The sequence below is a fragment of the Dermacentor silvarum genome, chromosome 1 (assembly GCF_013339745.2).
Source record: "Dermacentor silvarum isolate Dsil-2018 chromosome 1, BIME_Dsil_1.4, whole genome shotgun sequence".
NCBI classification, from domain to species: Eukaryota; Metazoa; Arthropoda; class Arachnida; order Ixodida; family Ixodidae; genus Dermacentor; species Dermacentor silvarum.
The window spans coordinates 251,108,530-251,122,448 of NC_051154.1; the positions used below are offsets into that span (position 1 = coordinate 251,108,530).

Here is a 13,919-nt window from a genome sequence, read left to right on the forward strand (position 1 = left end):
AAGATGCGCACTTCTTTTTCTTCGTTTCTCAAGCGAGCCAAGATGAGGCGATACTGTAAACCTGCCGCGAATGTAGGATGACCTCGGCTCGTTGGTCTAGGGGTATGATTCTCGCTTTGGGTGCGAGAGGTCCCGGGTTCAAATCCCGGACGAGCCCGTTTTTTTTTTACCTTCACTAGGCATGCGAATAAATATTTAAAAAACGATGATCATTATCCTCTTATTTGATGATGTTCCCTTTCTCTTCTCAGCACAGACGCGACCAAAGATGCGCACTTCTTTTTCTTCGTTTCTCAAGCGAGCCAAGATGTGGCGATACTGTAAACGTGCCGCGAGTGTCCGATGACCTCGGCTCGTTGGTCTAGGGGTATTGATTCTCGCTTAGGGTGCGAGAGGTCCCGGGTTCAAATCCCGGACGAGCCCGTTTTTTTTTTTACCTTCACTAGGCATGCGAATAAATATTTAAAAAACGATGATCATTATCCTCTTATTTGATGATGTTCCCTTTCTCTTCTCAGCACAGACGCGACCAAAGATGCGCACTTCTTTTTCTTCGTTTCTCAAGCGAGCCAAGATGTGGCGATACTGTAAACGTGCCGCGAGTGTCCGATGACCTCGGCTCGTTGGTCTAGGGGTATTGATTCTCGCTTAGGGTGCGAGAGGTCCCGGGTTCAAATCCCGGACGAGCCCGTTTTTTTTTTACCTTCACTAGGCATGCGAATAAATATTTAAAAAACGATTATCATTATCCTCTTATTTGATGATGTTCCCTTTCTCTTCTCAGCACAGACGCGACCAAAGATGCGCACTTCTTTTTCTTCGTTTCTCAAGCGAGCCAAGATGTGGCGATACTGTAAACGTGCCGCGAGTGTCCGATGACCTCGGCTCGTTGGTCTAGGGGTATTGATTCTCGCTTAGGGTGCGAGAGGTCCCGGGTTCAAATCCCGGACGAGCCCGTTTTTTTTTTACCTTCACTAGGCATGCGAATAAATATTTAAAAAACGATGATCATTATCCTCTCATTTGATGATGTTCCCTTTCTCTCATTTCTGCTTCCGGCAGTCGTGCTGTGCGGTTCGTAGGATCATGAGCTCCGTTGGAGCGGCGATGGCGGCCCTTACCAGCCGCGGTAACAGGAAACAAGAAGAAGATGAGTACCATTTTGTTTTGCCACAACTGCCTACAGGACGCATCGTTACCAATACAGTTTTTCTGCATGGTGACGTGCGAGCACGGCCTTACAGAGTTGAAGATTTCAGGGACGCCCTCGCTCTTGCCGGGATGCTGCCGGAAGTTGTCGCACTCGCAGCCTACCAGATTAACCATGTCTGGGCGGTTACCATGTGCAATGCAGACGCTACCAAGCGGCTGCTAGCCTTGAAGGAAATGGAAGTGAAGGGACGGCGCTGCGTCATCGTGGACCCACAGGACAGGCAAGTCAAGTTACGCCTTCACTGGCTTATTTACGGCGTAGCTGACGAGGACGTCCGTACAGCGCTAGCCGCTTATGGCAAGGTGGTTGACGTACAGCGTGAGCGTTGGCGGGTGCCGGGCGTTCAAGAAAAGAACTCGACTGCCCGGACGGTGCTGATAAAGTTGAAAACTGGCTTGAAGTTGGAAGACCTACCGCACCAGGTACGGGTCGCTGGAGAACTAGCATTAGTGGTAGTTCCGGGGCGACCAATGCAGTGCCTGCGCTGTCAGGGCTCTGGACATGTCCGGCGTGACTGCAACGTGCCCCGGTGCTCGATATGCAGACGATTTGGACACGAAGACGCTCAGTGCACGCGGTCCTACGCCGCAGCTACTGGGCGAGGAGTGAGCGACTACACCGAGAAGCTCTTAATGGACGTGACCGAAGCCGAGGAGGCAGCAAAGGGAAGCGGAAGCTTGGAAACCCAAAAGGAACCGCGCAGCGAAAAGACACCACAAGGCAAGCAAAGCCAGAGGACAACGGAGGCTACGACCAAGCCGCCAGCAACAGTGACCGAGCTGGCAGCCACGCCCGTTCCCGCTGACGACGACACGTTGGAGAGCAGCGATACAGAAGGCACCCAAGCTGAACCAAGGAAGCCGCGCTTGCAGGGGAGCCAAGCCCATAGCAGCAGAGTCAACCCGGCTGTCAAGCGTCCGCTTGAAGGGACCGCGGACCAGAAGGCGTCCTCCGGGAGACGCCCCAGCCTTAAGCCACGGCCAAATCTCGAATCGGAGAGGAAGGCCACCGACGAGCCGCCGAGGCAGCACCTGGACACCGGGCAACCGGGCGGATCCGAAGACGTCTAGCCGTGCGCTAGACGTGCAAGGTAAGCGTCATGCTTCGGGTCCTGCTACCTCCTGTTAAAACATGGCACGCAACGCGTCGTTTAGTTTGGCTACGTTAAACGTGCGAGGTCTAGCCGCAAAGAAAAAGCAGAGCCAAGTATACCGGTTGTTGGTAGATCATGACCTCGACATGTTGGCTGTGCAAGAAACAAAAGTTGAAGGGGAGGAGCAGACCCGGAGCATGATGCTTCGCTTCACGGCTCACTACTACGTTGCAGTGAGTCATGCGGTGGGCAAGTCAGCGGGATGCCTGCTATTTTTGAAAAAGTTACCGGGGCTAGATGTACAGAGTGTTTATTCATGTCCAAATGGTAAATTTATTGTTGTTGATTTTTATTACAGTGATGTTACCTGGAGAGTAATATGTATTTATGCACCGAACGGTACAGATGAGAGGTATAATTTTTTTATGAGCATTGAGCCATATCTGACTGCAGACAAACATCTTGTTGTGTTAGGAGATTTCAACTGCGTTTTGAACACTCGGGACCGAAGCAATGCACACGGGTATAGAGACAGAAGTAGTCAGCTTTTATCACGGTTTATTGGAGAACATGATATAGATGATGTAGCAGAATGTCTCGAGGGAGCGAGAGAAGTGCAGTTTACGCATTTCCAAGGGCAGAGTCACGCTCGCCTTGACCGTATTTATGCATCAGTGGAACTATTACATTTGTGCACCCAATACCATGTAGTGCCCGTGTCGTTTTCGGACCATTGTCTGGTTAAATGTCTGATGGGAAGTGCGGAAAAACAAAAGTTTTCGTGGGATCTGTGGAAAATGAACGTAAAGCTTCTAAGCGACGAATGCTTTATTCAAGATGTGAAGGAGGCGATAGATGCAATGAAATCAGAACAGGTGCCCAGTGTCGGCGCGCAATGGGATTTATTTAAGCAACATGTCAAAATGAAAGCCATAGAGCGAGCTAGCTGCATTAAGTATGAGGATAAAGTTAAAGAAAGAAATTTAAGAAATTGCTTGAAAAACTGGTTAAGCTTGAATGCCGTGAGCCGGGCAAGTTTAAAGACGACATTCGTAGCATAAAACAGAAACTCGAAGCAGCAGATGAAGAACGTTATCGGGGAGCGATAGTGCGAGCCAGGGCCGAGGCATGGGCGGCCGGGGAGACGCCCACAAAGCGAGCGCTGGGAATCGAAAGGGCGCACGCCCGCCGTAATCACATCGATGTGATAGAAGAAAGTGGTGTTGAAACAACAGATACGGAGGCTATAGGGCGAGCTTTCTTTCGATTCTACGAAGGGCTGTTTGCCCATAGATCAGTAGATGTAGAAGGGTTTAAAACAGCCTTCTTAGAGCGCATGCCTCGGCTGTCAGAAGAAAGAAAAGCAGCTCTTGAAGCACCTATAACAATAGCAGAAATAGAAAAGGCAATAGATGATCTTAACCCAGGAAAGTCGCCCGGTCCGGACGGTCTGAGCGCGGCTTGGTACAAAGCATTCAAGCAAGACCTGTCCTGTCAGTTGAAAGATGTCTTTGATGAGGCATTTGAGGTGGGAACGTTACCCCTGTCATTCTCCCAAGCACACACTGTGCTCATTCCAAAAACAGAACAAAAAGATAGGCTAAGACTCGTGACATCATACAGACCAATCTCACTAACTAACTGTGATTATAAAATATTTATGAAAGTATTGGCTAGCAGACTTCAGACCGTTATGACGCAGATTGTGGGAGCCCACCAAACCTGTGGTATTAAGGGCCGCTCTATTTTTACTAATATTCATTCATTGAGGTGTGTGCTCGAGTGTTGTGACGCCTCTCGGTCGGCTGTCGCAATACTCCAGCTTGACCTAGAAAAGGCATTTGACTGTGTATCTCATGTATTATTGCGTTCCATACTCGAACATGTTAATTTAGGCTCAATCATCATCGACGGAATATCCCTAGCTTATAGAAACTGCAAAACGCGCCTGATAGTCAACAACAGATTGGGGGACCCCGTTGACGTCCAGCGGAGCGTGCGTCAAGGGTGCCCACTGAGTCCTCTTTTGTTTAGTATTTATATTGAAACTTTGTGTCAAGCAATAATTGAAAATGATCGTGTTCATGGGTTCAGATTGCAGGCGTCCGAGCTAAAGCTCTTAGCGTACGCTGATGATATAGCGGTGTGCTGTACGAAAAAGTAGAGCGTGCTAGAGACAGTCGCTGTAGTAAGACGGTTCGGAGAAGCAACGGGGAGCTTTGTGAACTGGGGAAAGTGTCTGGGCTTTTGGCACGGCGAGTGGCAGTCAACACCAGAGACATTTGCCAACGTGAAATGGGTTAAAACCCCAGTGAAGTACCTCGGCGTTCCCCTTGAAAGTTATAAGAAAAATGATGATTTCTGGCTAGAACAAGCCAAAGAAACACGAGAAAAGGCGGAGAGATGGAAAGGCTCACACCTATCAATTTTCGCCAGAGCGACAGTGTGCAATTTGTTTTTTGTTAGTAAATTATGGTACATGATGCAAGTGTTGTATTGTTCGCGAGTGCATGTGCAGAAGTTCCACCGAGTGTTCGCTGTTTTTATTTGGGCTTCCAGCTGGGAACGCTGCAGCCGCACGAATCTTTTCAGGCGAGTGAAAGAGGGAGGCCTGGGTCTGGCACACCTATTCGTGCGGTAGCTTGTAAGCCGTTTTTTCTTCTTTCGGGACGTCAAAGACCCGTTCTTAAGATCGGTGTGTCAAGTGAGACTTTGTAGTGCGTTACCAGAGCTTGTTATCAGCAGCGAAATTATGCCTGGTACTTTGGGTACTTCAAGGAGATAGTAGCCAGTGTTCGTTTTTTGTCGGTACGGTTCTCGAATGATTATATGTTCAGCGTGAAAAGAAAGAAAATGTACAGTGACCTGTGTGATGTTATTTTTCCAGTACCGATGTACAGAGCCATATACAGTGGAGGTCAGGGAAAGAACGTTTTGAAACGAGTAAAAAGAATGCACGTGCAGCCAGGAGTGAAATCTTTCTTCAAGCTTCACACTGGCACCCTGACAGTGAGAACCTTCTTAGAAGAACGCGGGTTTTACATGCCGTGGGGGTCAAACTGTCTGATTTGTAAAAAGCCTGAAACAGTAGACCGTGTTTTCATACATTGTTGGGAGGGGGTGTACTTTTGGGATGTTCTGCAAAGAACAATGAAGAAAGAATTGCCCTTACATCCGCAGGGCATAAGATTTCTACCACTGGATAATGAGGACGGGGTCCCATTTGACCTCATCATGCTGACTGGCCTCTACTGTCTATGGCGATCCCGAATGCAAGGCTTCTATTGTGACCCAGAAGCGCGGCCTGCGCGCATACATTTCCGTGAACACATGTCACGCTTTCTGGAGGTGAAAAAAGCACAAGTTGATGTGCCTGATTGGCTACCAAGGGTAGAGGCCTTGGCATCCCTAAAGGAATTTTAAAAGACAAAGTCAGCCAAGTCATGCTGGCTGCTATGTAAGAGCTTCTTTTTTTATTCTGTATTTTTGTGTCCTAGTTATGCATTTTGTTTGTTTTGCTGACAGTGTGTCGGTGAACCTGTCGAGAACTGGCAATAAAGAAAAAAAAAGGCTCGTTGGTCTAGGGCTATGATTCTCGCTTTGGGTGCGAGAGGTCCCGGGTTCAAATCCCGGACGAGCCCGTTATTTCTTTTACCTTCACTAGGCATGCGAATAAATATTTAAAAAACGATTATCATTATCCTCTTATTTGATGATGTTCCCTTTCTCTTCTCAGCACAGACGCGACCAAAGATGCGCACTTCTTTTTCTTCGTTTCTCAAGCGAGCCAAGATGAGGCGATACTGTAAACGTGCCGCGAATGTAGGATGACCTCGGCTCGTTGGTCTAGGGGTATGATTCTCGCTTAGGGTGCGAGAGGTCCCGGGTTCAAATCCCGGACGAGCCCGTTATTTTTTTACCTTCACTAGGCATGCGAATAAATATTTAAAAAACTATGATCATTATCCTCTTATTTGATGATGTTCCCTTTCTCTTCTCAGCACAGACGCGACCAAAGATGCGCACTTCTTTTTCTTCGTTTCTCAAGCGAGCCAAGATGAGGCGATACTGTAAACCTGCCGCGAATGTAGGATGACCTCGGCTCGTTGGTCTAGGGGTATGATTCTCGCTTAGGGTGCGAGAGGGCCCGGGTTCAAATCCCGGACGAGCCCGTTATTTTTTACCTTCACTAGGCATGCGAATAAATATTTAAAAAACGATGATCATTATCCTCTTATTTGATGATGTTCCCTTTCTCTTCTCAGCACAGACGCGACCAAAGATGCGCACTTCTTTTTCTTCGTTTCTCAAGCGAGCCAAGATGAGGCGATACTGTAAACCTGCCGCGAATGTAGGATGACCTCGGCTCGTTGGTCTAGGGGTATGATTCTCGCTTTGGGTGCGAGAGGTCCCGGGTTCAAATCCCGGACGAGCCCGTTTTTTTTTACCTTCACTAGGCATGCGAATAAATATTTAAAAAACTATGATCATTATCCTCTTATTTGATGATGTTCCCTTTCTCTTCTCAGCACAGACGCGACCAAAGATGCGCACTTCTTTTTCTTCGTTTCTCAAGCGAGCCAAGATGAGGCGATACTGTAAACCTGCCGCGAATGTAGGATGACCTCGGCTCGTTGGTCTAGGGGTATGATTCTCGCTTAGGGTGCGAGAGGTCCCGGGTTCAAATCCCGGACGAGCCCGTTATTTTTTTACCTTCACTAGGCATGCGAATAAATATTTAAAAAACGATGATCATTATCCTCTTATTTGATGATGTTCCCTTTCTCTTCTCAGCACAGACGCGACCAAAGATGCGCACTTCTTTTTCTTCGTTTCTCAAGCGAGCCAAGATGAGGCGATACTGTAAACCTGCCGCGAATGTAGGATGACCTCGGCTCGTTGGTCTAGGGGTATGATTCTCGCTTAGGGTGCGAGAGGTCCCGGGTTCAAATCCCGGACGAGCCCGTTTTTTTTTTACCTTCACTAGGCATGCGAATAAATATTTAAAAAACTATGATCATTATCCTCTTATTTGATGATGTTCCCTTTCTCTTCTCAGCACAGACGCGACCAAAGATGCGCACTTCTTTTTCTTCGTTTCTCAAGCGAGCCAAGATGAGGCGATACTGTAAACCTGCCGCGAATGTAGGATGACCTCGGCTCGTTGGTCTAGGGGTATGATTCTCGCTTAGGGTGCGAGAGGTCCCGGGTTCAAATCCCGGACGAGCCCGTTATTTTTTTACCTTCACTAGGCATGCGAATAAATATTTAAAAAACGATGATCATTATCCTCTTATTTGATGATGTTCCCTTTCTCTTCTCAGCACAGACGCGACCAAAGATGCGCACTTCTTTTTCTTCGTTTCTCAAGCGAGCCAAGATGAGGCGATACTGTAAACCTGCCGCGAATGTAGGATGACCTCGGCTCGTTGGTCTAGGGGTATGATTCTCGCTTAGGGTGCGAGAGGTCCCGGGTTCAAATCCCGGACGAGCCCGTTATTTTTTTACCTTCACTAGGCATGCGCATAAATATTTAAAAAACGATGATCATTATCCTCTTATTTGATGATGTTCCCTTTCTCTTCTCAGCACAGACGCGACCAAAGATGCGCACTTCTTTTTCTTCGTTTCTCAAGCGAGCCAAGATGAGGCGATACTGTAAACCTGCCGCGAATGTAGGATGACCTCGGCTCGTTGGTCTAGGGGTATGATTCTCGCTTTGGGTGCGAGAGGTCCCGGGTTCAAATCCCGGACGAGCCCGTTATTTCTTTTACCTTCACTAGGCATGCGAATAAATATTTAAAAAACGATTATCATTATCCTCTTATTTGATGATGTTCCCTTTCTCTTCTCAGCACAGACGCGACCAAAGATGCGCACTTCTTTTTCTTCGTTTCTCAAGCGAGCCAAGATGAGGCGATACTGTAAACCTGCCGCGAATGTAGGATGACCTCGGCTCGTTGGTGATTCCACTTCCGGCCACCGTAGTGTACGGTCGTGTAATGTCGAGCTCCTTTGGAGCAGCGAATGCGGCCCAGCAGGGCCGCGGAAACAGGACAGATGCCCAGGAGTCTAAAGACTATGACATTATTCTGCCTCAACTGCCATCAGGTTCTTCTGTTTTAAATACTTTATTCCTTCACGGCAGCGTGAAAGCCAGGCCTTTTCGAGCTGAGGACTTCCGAGACACTCTGAATCGTCTGGAATTGCTTCCCGAGGTGGTTGCCTTGGGGGCGTTTCAGATGAATCACGTATGGGCGGTGACCTTCAAGAATGCGGAAGGAATGAAAAAGTTGCTCGCAGTCACCGACCTGACTGTCAAGAATCACCGCTGCCTCGTGATAGATCCGAGCACCCATACTGTCCGCCTAAGGCTTTATTGGCTGCTTTACCACATGCCTGATGAAGACGTGCGCACCGCTCTCGCACCGTATGGGAAGGTGACGGATGTTTGCAGAGAGCATTGGCGTGTACCAGGACTCGGCGATAAAGGCTCTTCAACACGGACGGTTAGTCTGCAACTAAAGGCTGGCCTTACTTTGGACGACCTGCCACACCAGCTACGAGTGTCTGGCATTATGGCCCTTGTTGTTGTACCTGGAAGGCCGCCGCTTTGTCTGCGGTGCCAGCGAACAGGGCATATTCGCCGAGATTGCCGCGTCCCAAGGTGCAAGCTGTGTCGGCGCTTCGGACATGATGATAGCCAGTGCGCTAAGACCTACGCGAGCGTGGCCAGCCAAAGGAGCCGGGAGGACCCCGCAGAGCACATCATGGACGAGGTGGACGCGGCGGAGGCAGAGGGAGACAAGGTCAGCGAGCCTATATCTCCAGCAGCTGAAACTTCCGAAGGAGAGAATGTGAAAAGTGTTCAAAGTGAAAATGGTGATGTGCCATGTGTACAGCAGGAAACGGCCACCCCAACGTGCGTGGGCAAAGACGCCCCTGACACCGCTCCGCCCTCACCGGGTAATGACGAAGAAGACATGGACGTCGTAAGCAGCTCGTCTGCGAAGCGGCCCCACGGGCAAGTCTCCGACGGCGACGACGGTTCCAGTGAGAAGGTGCAGGAGCCATCCAGAAAAGACATTCCGTACCGCCGCTCATCCTTTAAACCAAAGCCTAACGTTCCGCCGGATTCCCATCCGACGGTAACGAAGGCGCCCCCGTAATAACGAGGGCGTCGTCGAGCAATGCTGTTGTGCAAGGTGAGGGACGGACTCTCTACATTGGTAAAGTGTGGCCGTCTTTGTTTTTTGTTATTATGAAAGGTTCTCGCATTACTGCGAATCGGCAAAATGCAAGGATTTAGTTAACCTAGAGGCCAGTTCTCTCTTTCGGAATAAACAACAAAACAAGGATGGATTCAAAATCAAAAATAGCACTACGCATTGGTACGCTTAATGTCCGAGGCCTCGGGGCCAGAAGGCGGCAGTACCAGGTCAGCCGGTTATTGCACGACAATGATTTAGACATAGTCGCTCTACAGGAAACAAAAATTGAAAGTGAAGAACGAACGGATCGAATGCTCGAACCATTTAGAGCTCGATACAATGCTTGCGTTTCTCACGCTGTCGGTAATTCCGGTGGCTGCGTTTTGCTATTGCGGAAATCTTTAGAAATTGTTGTGCAATCTGTATTTGTTTGTCATGAAGGTCGAATGATCGTGTGTGATTTCTCGCTCTGGGATGCTGAATGGCGGGCAATTTGCATATACGCCCCAAATAATGAAAGAGAACGCCGCGACTTCTTTGAAAATCTAGAAGTGTATATGAAATCTGAGCGCTATGTCATCTTGCTGGGAGATTTAAACTGTGTTTGTTTTACTGAAGACCGCAATAGCTACTCGCTAGTTCGTGATCACAGTGCGCTTTTTTTGCTCGCAGCAGTCCAAGAGCATGAATTAGAGGATGTTGGTGCTATGTTTCGCGGTGGAATGCAGACTGTGTTTACGCATTTCCAAAGGGGCAGTCACGCTCGATTAGATCGAGCATATGTATCAGCGAGACTGGTTCCGTTGTGCAGTGGCTATGATGTGAGCCACGTATCTTTCAGTGACCATAGTCTCGTTATGTTCTCCCTTGGCAAAAGAAAAGAAAACCGATCTTTCAATTGGGACTTATGGAAATTCAATGTCAAGCTTCTGGACGATGCAACCTTTCTCGAGTTTGTAAACGTTCGTTTACGAGAGATGCTTGCTTGTGAATCCGGAAGGTTCATAACGATGTGGGAAGAATTTAAACAGGACTTTAAAATAACAGCCATTGAAAGGGCCTCTATATTACGTTATAATGAAAAAAGAAAGGAAAATGAACTCCGAAGTAAGCTGAACAAAATGTTGTCGATAAAATGCGCACAGCCAGGCGAGTTGTCAAATGAGATAAGGAACGTAAAAAATGAGCTTGAAATCCTTGATGTCGAGAGATATAAAGGGTCAGTCATACGTGCACGCGCAGAGCATTTGTGGCTGGGGGAAACGCCCACAAGAAGGGCTTTGACCGAAGAGAAAAGATACGCGTCACAAAATGAAATAAAAGAAATTGAATATGGTGACGTACAGTCAACCACAAAAGTTTGCGGACCACGCGAGCGCGTGCCAGACTGCCTATCCGCGCCACCTAGCGGTACGCCACCTAGCGGCGACAGGGGCGCTCTCCCGGATATGAGCCCTCTTGGTACTCGCCTGCCTGTTAATTTTTTATTCCCGTGCATGACATTGTTAGTTCGTTGTGTTGACGCAGAGCGCTGTCTGCGATAAGACCGCCACATGTCTGGCTTGATAGCAGTATCGGAGCAATCACTGCAACCTTTGTCGACTGGTGTGCCAGTGGGTAGATAAGTTTCACGAAGCGCTGCGACGATTTTTTTACGCGACGTTTACTGGCGCACTTTGGTTGGCAGCATCTTGGTCCAATGAGTGTTGCTGCTTCTGCGTCTTGAGAGAAAGGGTAGGGAGGTGTTTCACTGTCATCAAAAATAAAGAAAAAGCGGATGCATAGACAATTTTCTTTCACACATAGGCGCATCTTCGCATCAGTTGCTGAAAACGTAGTAGACTTGCTTCAGGCCACGTGGTGATTGCCTATTTGGAAAGATGCCGCTGCGTGTTCCACTTGACGAAAGAAGGCACATTGTGCGTTTATTTATAGAGGGAATACCTCAGCGCGAAATCTGCCGCCGAACCAACAGGAGCCGGACTGCCGTGAATAGGATTATTCAAGCTTTCCGCGACGATGACAGATTCACAGATATGGAGCGCAGTGGGCGTCCAAGGGCCACGACTGAGGAAGAGGACCGCCTGATTACGGCCGCCATCGTGGCTGATCCTTTTCAAAGTGCAGAGGATATCCCGAGAAGCGCTCTCGCTCACGGTATCGTCTGAGACTGTAAGAAGGCTGAGTGAGCTTGGCCTGCAGTCTTTCGTAGCAGCACAGAAGCCCTGCCTCTCAGACAGCCAGCTACAAGAACGACTCATGTTCGCTACAGCAATGAAAGATTGGACAACAGAGAAATGGGGCGATGTCATCTTTAGCGACGAGTCAACTTTTTCCACGCGCTGGGACCAACGGAAGCGGGTTTGGCGTCCACTAAACTGCAGGTGTGTTTACAGTGTATTGGCAGTTAATTCACGAAGCTAATTCTGCATCACAACATGTTTCACGTAAAATGAGCTTTTGGACATTACGAGATTTTTCTGTAGTGGTATTATGTTGAAAACATTAACGATTGTTTCATAGTACTACTTACTCTGAAGCTAATTAAAAGCTTCCAGTGGGTCTTTCAGTACTATCTAATGATGTTTGCACGTTTTCTATTGCAACTCTATAACAGCATTATAAAGTTCATACGCAAGAGGAATCACAACATTTTTAGACGCGCCGCTGGAACCCAATTGTATGCTATTTCTTGCAGATATCTGCCTAATTACACACAGAGTGTTCTATCCAGTGGACGGTGTTCCGTGAGCGTGTGGGGAGCAATCAGCAAAGATGGCCTTGGTCCCCTTGTGCGTCTGGAAGGGCCCTTCACTGCGTCACGGTACTGCGACGTCATCACTAGACACCTCGTTCCGTGTGCGCTGGACGGTCCCTTCAGCGACGGCTGCTATTTTTTTCAACACGACCGCAGCCCGATCCATAAAGCACGTATCGTCCAGTCATTGCTAGAAGAACATGCTGTTTGCCAGGTTGAGTGGCCTCCATGTGGCGCCGACTTGAATCCCATAGAAAATGTCTGGGGCATGTTGAAGAAACGGCTGTCCACACGAGCCAACCGCGGCCGCACGGCCGATACGCTGTGGCAAGCGATCGCACAAGAATGGGAAAGCCTGCGCGGTCGACCGGAGATTACTGAATCTTTGTACGAGTCGATGCCCACACGCATCAATAAGGTGCTAGAAAACGGCGGACATTTCACTTCCTACTAGATCATTGAGAGACCTATGTTTCATGACACTTCTGTAAATGTCTTGTGAATAAATTCATCCCCTTCAGACACGAATTATGATGCACTGTCTGCAAATGCGTCAAATGCGCATGGCATCATTTCAAGACGCTCACTATTACATTCCAAGAAAGAAGACGAAGCAATGTGCTGTTTTGTGCGAGTTTCAGTAAAAAAAATTAATTAGCGTATAACTCATTATCTACTTATTCTGAAATCCGTCAGCTTCAATGCTTGCATAAAAAGAATCAACTATTAGGCCCGAAACGCATGCACACTTGCTGTTTCGGTTGTATTCGTGTCGACCGGAGAAAAAAAATACTCTTGACATTGGTCTTGGAACGCGGCACGTCGAACGATTGTCTAACATGGTAGTGTCTCCAGCAAAGTGATCATCTGCAGCAATACGCAGGACAATGAAGTTAACTGACCGCTAGTTGTCCCATCAGGAAGCGGACACGAATGTGCACACTGAGTTTTAGGTCATTTGAAGAAACACGTGGCGTGGGACGCGCCTCCGAAGTTCGAGTCCCCAAACGAGGACGCCGTGTCGCAAAGGGTTATAAAAAGAGTCATCGCACCCGATTATTTCTTATTTTTCTAAATGTAACCACTATAGCAGCGCGGTGGTTCGGGCTTTGCGCAGCAAAACCTGGGCGCAGGCGATCAAATCCCGGCCGCTACTGTCACTTAGCGATGGGGGAGGAACGGAAAAATTCTGCCTACTGACTAAGCATCTGTGTCCCATGGCTGCCTCACCGCTCACTCACGAAAAAAAAAACAGCGTGGCTACGCGAAAATAGAACTGATAACAGCCGAAGAATACGCTGTCTGATTACTTGTACTGATATTCTTCTCTCAAAATATAAGCAAGGAGCCCTGGCTAACAAAGAGCGCGTCACGTTGAAAGATATAGGTAGAAAATATTTGCGCACAGTGCGAAAATAGACAGGCCATAGATTTAAGGAGGGATGCGGCTTCAATGTAGCGCTGCTGTCGATCGCTGGTGACGTAGCAGAAGTGTCGCGAAGAGGCTCTTGGCCACGCGCTCGCGTGGTCCGCAAACTTTTGTGGTTGACTGTACGTAGTAGCGATAGTGATACAATACAGCGTGCCTTCACCGAACACTACCGAGAGTTGTTGAGCTGCAAAGGACTAGTGGAATCTGGTTTT

General features: G+C 48.3%; 13 non-coding genes across 13 annotated transcripts; all 13 read left to right on the top strand.

Annotated features, from left to right (window-relative positions):
- The first annotated feature begins 85 nt into the window (after positions 1 to 85).
- On the top strand, positions 86 to 157 carry Trnap-ugg (transfer RNA proline (anticodon UGG)). Its single transcript has one exon. It is a non-coding gene; the product is annotated as a tRNA-Pro (tRNA).
- A 193-nt stretch (positions 158 to 350) lies between these two features.
- On the top strand, positions 351 to 423 carry Trnap-agg (transfer RNA proline (anticodon AGG)). Its single transcript has one exon. It is a non-coding gene; the product is annotated as a tRNA-Pro (tRNA).
- Positions 424 to 617: 194 nt separating this feature from the next.
- Trnap-agg (transfer RNA proline (anticodon AGG)) lies at positions 618 to 690 on the top strand. The gene has a single exon. It is a non-coding gene; the product is annotated as a tRNA-Pro (tRNA).
- Positions 691 to 883: 193 nt separating this feature from the next.
- On the top strand, positions 884 to 956 carry Trnap-agg (transfer RNA proline (anticodon AGG)). Its single transcript has one exon. It is a non-coding gene; the product is annotated as a tRNA-Pro (tRNA).
- Positions 957 to 5,875: 4,919 nt separating this feature from the next.
- On the top strand, positions 5,876 to 5,947 carry Trnap-ugg (transfer RNA proline (anticodon UGG)). The gene has a single exon. It is a non-coding gene; the product is annotated as a tRNA-Pro (tRNA).
- A 194-nt stretch (positions 5,948 to 6,141) lies between these two features.
- Trnap-agg (transfer RNA proline (anticodon AGG)) lies at positions 6,142 to 6,213 on the top strand. The gene has a single exon. It is a non-coding gene; the product is annotated as a tRNA-Pro (tRNA).
- Positions 6,214 to 6,406: 193 nt separating this feature from the next.
- Positions 6,407 to 6,478, top strand: Trnap-agg (transfer RNA proline (anticodon AGG)). The gene has a single exon. It is a non-coding gene; the product is annotated as a tRNA-Pro (tRNA).
- A 192-nt stretch (positions 6,479 to 6,670) lies between these two features.
- Trnap-ugg (transfer RNA proline (anticodon UGG)) lies at positions 6,671 to 6,742 on the top strand. Its single transcript has one exon. It is a non-coding gene; the product is annotated as a tRNA-Pro (tRNA).
- A 192-nt stretch (positions 6,743 to 6,934) lies between these two features.
- Trnap-agg (transfer RNA proline (anticodon AGG)) lies at positions 6,935 to 7,006 on the top strand. The gene has a single exon. It is a non-coding gene; the product is annotated as a tRNA-Pro (tRNA).
- A 193-nt stretch (positions 7,007 to 7,199) lies between these two features.
- On the top strand, positions 7,200 to 7,271 carry Trnap-agg (transfer RNA proline (anticodon AGG)). Its single transcript has one exon. It is a non-coding gene; the product is annotated as a tRNA-Pro (tRNA).
- A 193-nt stretch (positions 7,272 to 7,464) lies between these two features.
- Positions 7,465 to 7,536, top strand: Trnap-agg (transfer RNA proline (anticodon AGG)). Its single transcript has one exon. It is a non-coding gene; the product is annotated as a tRNA-Pro (tRNA).
- A 193-nt stretch (positions 7,537 to 7,729) lies between these two features.
- Positions 7,730 to 7,801, top strand: Trnap-agg (transfer RNA proline (anticodon AGG)). The gene has a single exon. It is a non-coding gene; the product is annotated as a tRNA-Pro (tRNA).
- A 193-nt stretch (positions 7,802 to 7,994) lies between these two features.
- Trnap-ugg (transfer RNA proline (anticodon UGG)) lies at positions 7,995 to 8,066 on the top strand. The gene has a single exon. It is a non-coding gene; the product is annotated as a tRNA-Pro (tRNA).
- The last annotated feature ends 5,853 nt before the right edge of the window (positions 8,067 to 13,919 follow it).